Here is a 5,025-nt window from a genome sequence, read left to right as displayed (position 1 = left end):
AATTCTAACAGTGCCCGTATTTCCCCCCAATTTCTCATGGCATGTGTTTTCAATATTCTTAAAAGGCATGCCTGCACACGTGCTCAACCTCCATTGCCAGAATGAAACTCTACTCCACCCCTACTGTCTCATTTTCCATTTTGGGAGATCAAGCAAACGATAAGCTCAGAAGAATTAATGAAAAAGATGTGTTCTTGTTTTTAAATAATTAATGATTTTAATGTTTTATTCTACGTATGTATTAGGGATGGGAATCTTTGAATGTCTCACGATTCAATTCGATTCCGATTCTTGGCTGTGCGATTCGATTCAGAATCGATTTTTGATTAAGAATGATTTTTTATTCAAAATCATTTGATTGACAAGGAATCATAATGATCTACTCCAGCCTGACTCTCTAATGCTGATTAGTGCGCTACTTGCGGCACTTTTATCTACAACTTAACAATGTATCAGACCACGTGGAACCACACTGCCCCTAGGTGGCAAAAATTGGGTACAACATGAACAGCGCTCCCAATAAAGGCACACACAAACAATGGGAAGACAGTACAAAATAATTTAAATAAAATCGTTTTTGGGACATTTAAAATCGATTCTAAATCATATTAAATGAGAATCGCTATTCTTATGGGAATCAATTTTTTGGCACGCCCCTAGTATGCATACGTGTATGTATAGTTACAGTATGCATACAGTATACTTAAATTCAATGTGATCATTTTAATCCCGCAAAGCTAAATCCAATGAATGTATAAAGAATTTTATATTGCGCAAGCAGTTTGTTCAGTATTTATCTGAACAATGTGCAATGTGCGCTATTGCACATATTTAAATATTCAGTACATTAACATCCATCCATTTTCTATAGCACTTTACCAGCTGACTTTCAGTGACATGGACTGGTTACCAGCCAATCTCAGGGCACATATAGACAAATAAACATTCACACCTATGGAAAATTCAATTACCCCAAAAAAGCCCACACAAGAACGGGTGAAACATACGAATGCTACAAAGGAGGGCTGGTGGATGCTAACATGATCTAGTTAATTTGTGATTCCCCTCATTAATAGCCGATTATCATAGTGTGCATTAGACTGTTGATTATGCAAATATTAAAACATGCTTATTGTGCTCTTACAGTTCTATATTAAGCGTACATCTGGAGTGTGTTTTTCTTTTGCCTTCTCCTCACGCTATAATGGTTGATCAAACCACACTCTTAGATCTGCTGTGTACTGTGGCCTGGCTTCGTGTCAGCATGGTTTTCCCCTCTACACACACTGGGTGGAACGCAGTCTCCAAGTGCCCATTCATTCGTGATGTCTGTTTGCTGTTCCTATGATCTTTACTTAACACGCTTCGACCTCCTGCATGGACTCAAGAAAATAAGTTTCTCCTTGTGCTTAGTCTGGCGGTGGATCAAGTCAGCTGTGTTCACGCCCACAACGGTGCAAATACACGGTTTAGGTTGGACCAAACCGCGTTAGTTTGCCAAAATACCAAAACAAAGGCTAGACCCCCCCCCCACCAGAAACAACCCCCCCCCCCCCCCCCCGCCTGCGCAGTTTTACATCGCACTTGCAGCCAAACTTGCACAGGACAAAAAATAAAGCCCTGAAGATGGTCGACTGTGTTCATTCCCACAATGACGCAAAAAAAAATTCTAACAAGAGAAAGAAAACTCCACTCGTGAGCACAGTTAGACCATGCTTTTCACTTGCCATGAAAATAGGGCCCTTAGTGTTTATGTTCCAGTAATGGAAGTTTCCTATTCTGTGGCGTTCAACTCAAGCTGGAGCTTGTTTTGAGCTTTGCTGCTTGGATCAATTATCACCCGCACGCCACAGCTCAAAGTACAGTATCGACTATTACGTGTTAGTTACAAACATTGTGTTTTGTATACAAAAGTATCATGCGGGTTTGGGTTCTAACTTCAACTGTGTGTTGTTAAAAAAAAAAAAAAGACACACACAAAGAGGAAAAAGTGAATCCAGAAAGAGAGAGTCTGGGCATAACTCATGAATCATGACTGCTGCTAACTTCTGTGGCCCAAATTGTTCTCATTTGTTTTTCTCAAGGAGCAAGCCAATATTCTAGCTCTGGTCTGATGTTTCAGTATGTTTATTATAGTGGTTATAGTTACCGGAATGAAACCTCGTTATATTGAGAGCTTTTAGTTACAATATTTAGGCTACATGAGACGTGTATATGCAGTGCAAATGTCAACACTGATCATAAATATACAGTATTGTTCAATTAGTACCTCTCACAACTGAGCATTATTATCTGAATCAAGTGACAATGTATGAGACAGATTTATATTGGATCTAATTAGATCATACAGTAGTAGATGTCAAGAGAACACATTGAACACGCACACAGGAGCTGCTCATACGTCAACTCAGCCACATGATAGGCCACATCACTAGGCCCTGCCTCTTAAAGGCACATGCGTGTACTCCCAGACACTACAGTCTTTTCTATACATTTTATGCTTATGCATGAGCGCTGGTTTATATCACATCATGGGGACCATTTTCTGGGTTTATACTATCATTGTGGGGACCATGGGTCCTTGTGGGGACATTTTGGTGGTCCCCATGAGTCCAAACCTCTTTTTTTGGGTCAAAACTTGGTTTTAGAGTTTAGCTTTGAATTGTGTTTGGGTTGGGGTTAGGGTAAGGCAGTCAGTTGTTAAGGTTTGGGTATGAGTCTATGAAATGCATTATGTCAATGAAATGTCCCCACTAGAAATGTAAGCCAACGTGTGTGTGTGTGTGGTCTTGTTTTTGTTGCAAAATTCTGGGATTTCACAGAATTGTGGGGCCATTTTGCTGGGCCCCACAAATTTAGACCTCTTTTTGAGGGTCAAGACTTGGTTTTAGAGTTTAGGTTTGAATTGGGTTATGGATGAGGTTAGGGTAAGGAATAGGGGTAGGTAATCATTTTTGATGGTTGGGGTTAGGGGAAGGGGCTAGGAAATACATTGTCAATGAGATGGCCCCACAGAGATAGTAAAATAAACTTGCGCGCGTGTGTGTGTGTCCATGTATGTGAGTTAGTACTCTTTAATACACCTGAAACCTGAAACCCTTCACCTTAAACTAATACTTCAGAGTTCCACCAGAAGTTGTCAGGAGACCGGAGGAAGGATCAAAGGAAGAAAAGATGACGCAAAGTGAAATCCAACACAACCAAGCATCACCCTCCACCCACAGTTACAAATCCAGAATCTTTCACCAACCCAAGATGCATCTGAATTCCAACAGGATTAGCGAGACGTCACGAGACAAGAGGAAGGACTAAAGGAAGGAAGGATAGATGAAGCAGAGTGAGATGGGTTGGCCTGGACTGTATTCTGTTCAATGTCATGTAAATACCAGCCAGAGCAATTGCGTTGTTAATACTTGAATGCGCTAAAAGCCATTTTATAGATCAGTAAAGAGGATTTATCCATTTGACTTTGAACAATTATGTTTGACACGCCACACTGCGAATGCAGACAGCAAACAATAGAAGCATCACCCCTACATGGCGCCTGTGTGTTCTGGTACAAAATAATAATATAAACAAAGGATGAGTGAAGAAGTGAAGAGAACACCTGAGATGAGGGAGTGGATACAAACCTGCTCTTCCAGACTGTCGGCTCTGAGCGAACTTCCACTTCCTGATGGTGTCAACAGTTATTTTAGTTGACAGTGTGCTTCGGGTTATTGGAACTGCAGTTCTCATGCACGTACACAAGCCAACCACTGAGTCATATCTGTTGAGTGAGACACCTCAATTGGATGAGCTGTACCCCCCAAAAATCGGTTATGAGTTATAATTAACACTTAAACCACATTTAAAGAATTCATATAATGTCATGTTTTCACACTTTAAAAGGCTCTGAGATTCTTCCTCAAACTACAAAATGGATCAACACAAGTAGTACAAAAAAAACTTCCACTGTAAAATATGATTTGTCATCTGTTGGAGTCTTTATACAAAATATGGCAGATCCAAGTCGAATGTTGACCATTGTGCACTTGTTACACTTTTTGCATAATTACAGTACTGTATAATCTTTGTTTGGGGTTGGCAGGTGACGGGGAGCTCAGACGTACTGTCCAATGTTGCTCCGCCCTCCCTCCGCCAGAATTACCACTGAGGGCGTTGCAACAAAGCAAGCAGCTACTCATTTTGGTCAATTTAGTAACTATGTTACTATATTAAGTAACTATATAACATTTTGTTAATTCATGTAGTGGCTCTATACCCACACATGACATTAAAACGGGTCCATTTAAACCCAGTGTTGGGCACCTACAGCCCGTTCTGTTCTTAAATCAGACCTGTCAAACATTTACTTTTAATTTACTCAAGATTCTTGTACGAGGTGTGTGAAAAAGTACCGTTATTGATGTCAGTGGACTTTGCATGTACATTGCCATGCTTGCGCAACCTCCCAACCTGGTTCTTAGGCAATCATCTAGGAGATTTGTTTTGTAGCTGTGGGCATCAAGATGGCCGTGACAACGAAGCTGCGGAGGATCCCAGAAGAATCCTTTCAGGAGTGCATGAAGGCAAATCTCAGTTTCTGAACTTTTCTGACACGCCTCGTAATATTTGTTTACATTTCTTTACAGTAAAGGTATATTTTCTATTGCTTCTAGTTTGGCATTGTAAATGAGATTTAAAAAAAAAATGTTTTTGTTTGATCTTAATGACTAACTGATTAGTTTACTGAGTGTAAAACATTAGTAAAACTAAAAAAAAACAATACAGTATTTAAAGTTAAACTAAGTTTATAAATTGATGCTAAACACGGGAAAATATAATTATTTTTAATTTTAATGTTAGAATGAACAACTTTATATATTTTAAAACACATTTAACTTTAAATTTCAATATTTCAACCTCACATCCGTTTTTTTCATGTGTGTGTGTGTGGGTGGGTGGGGGGGGGGGGGATTAAGGTTCTCCACTTAAATCCCAGCTGCGACAAATTCCGCGCTTCAGTAAAGTTTGACTCTCACA

The sequence above is a fragment of the Leptonotus elevatus genome, chromosome 12, assembly GCF_054856555.1.
Source record: "Leptonotus elevatus isolate MCC_2025b chromosome 12, RoL_Lele_1.0, whole genome shotgun sequence".
In the NCBI taxonomy this organism is placed as follows: domain Eukaryota; kingdom Metazoa; phylum Chordata; class Actinopteri; order Syngnathiformes; family Syngnathidae; genus Leptonotus; species Leptonotus elevatus.
The sequence above is the reverse complement of the archived record's forward strand: the minus strand, read 5'-3'. Positions refer to the sequence as shown.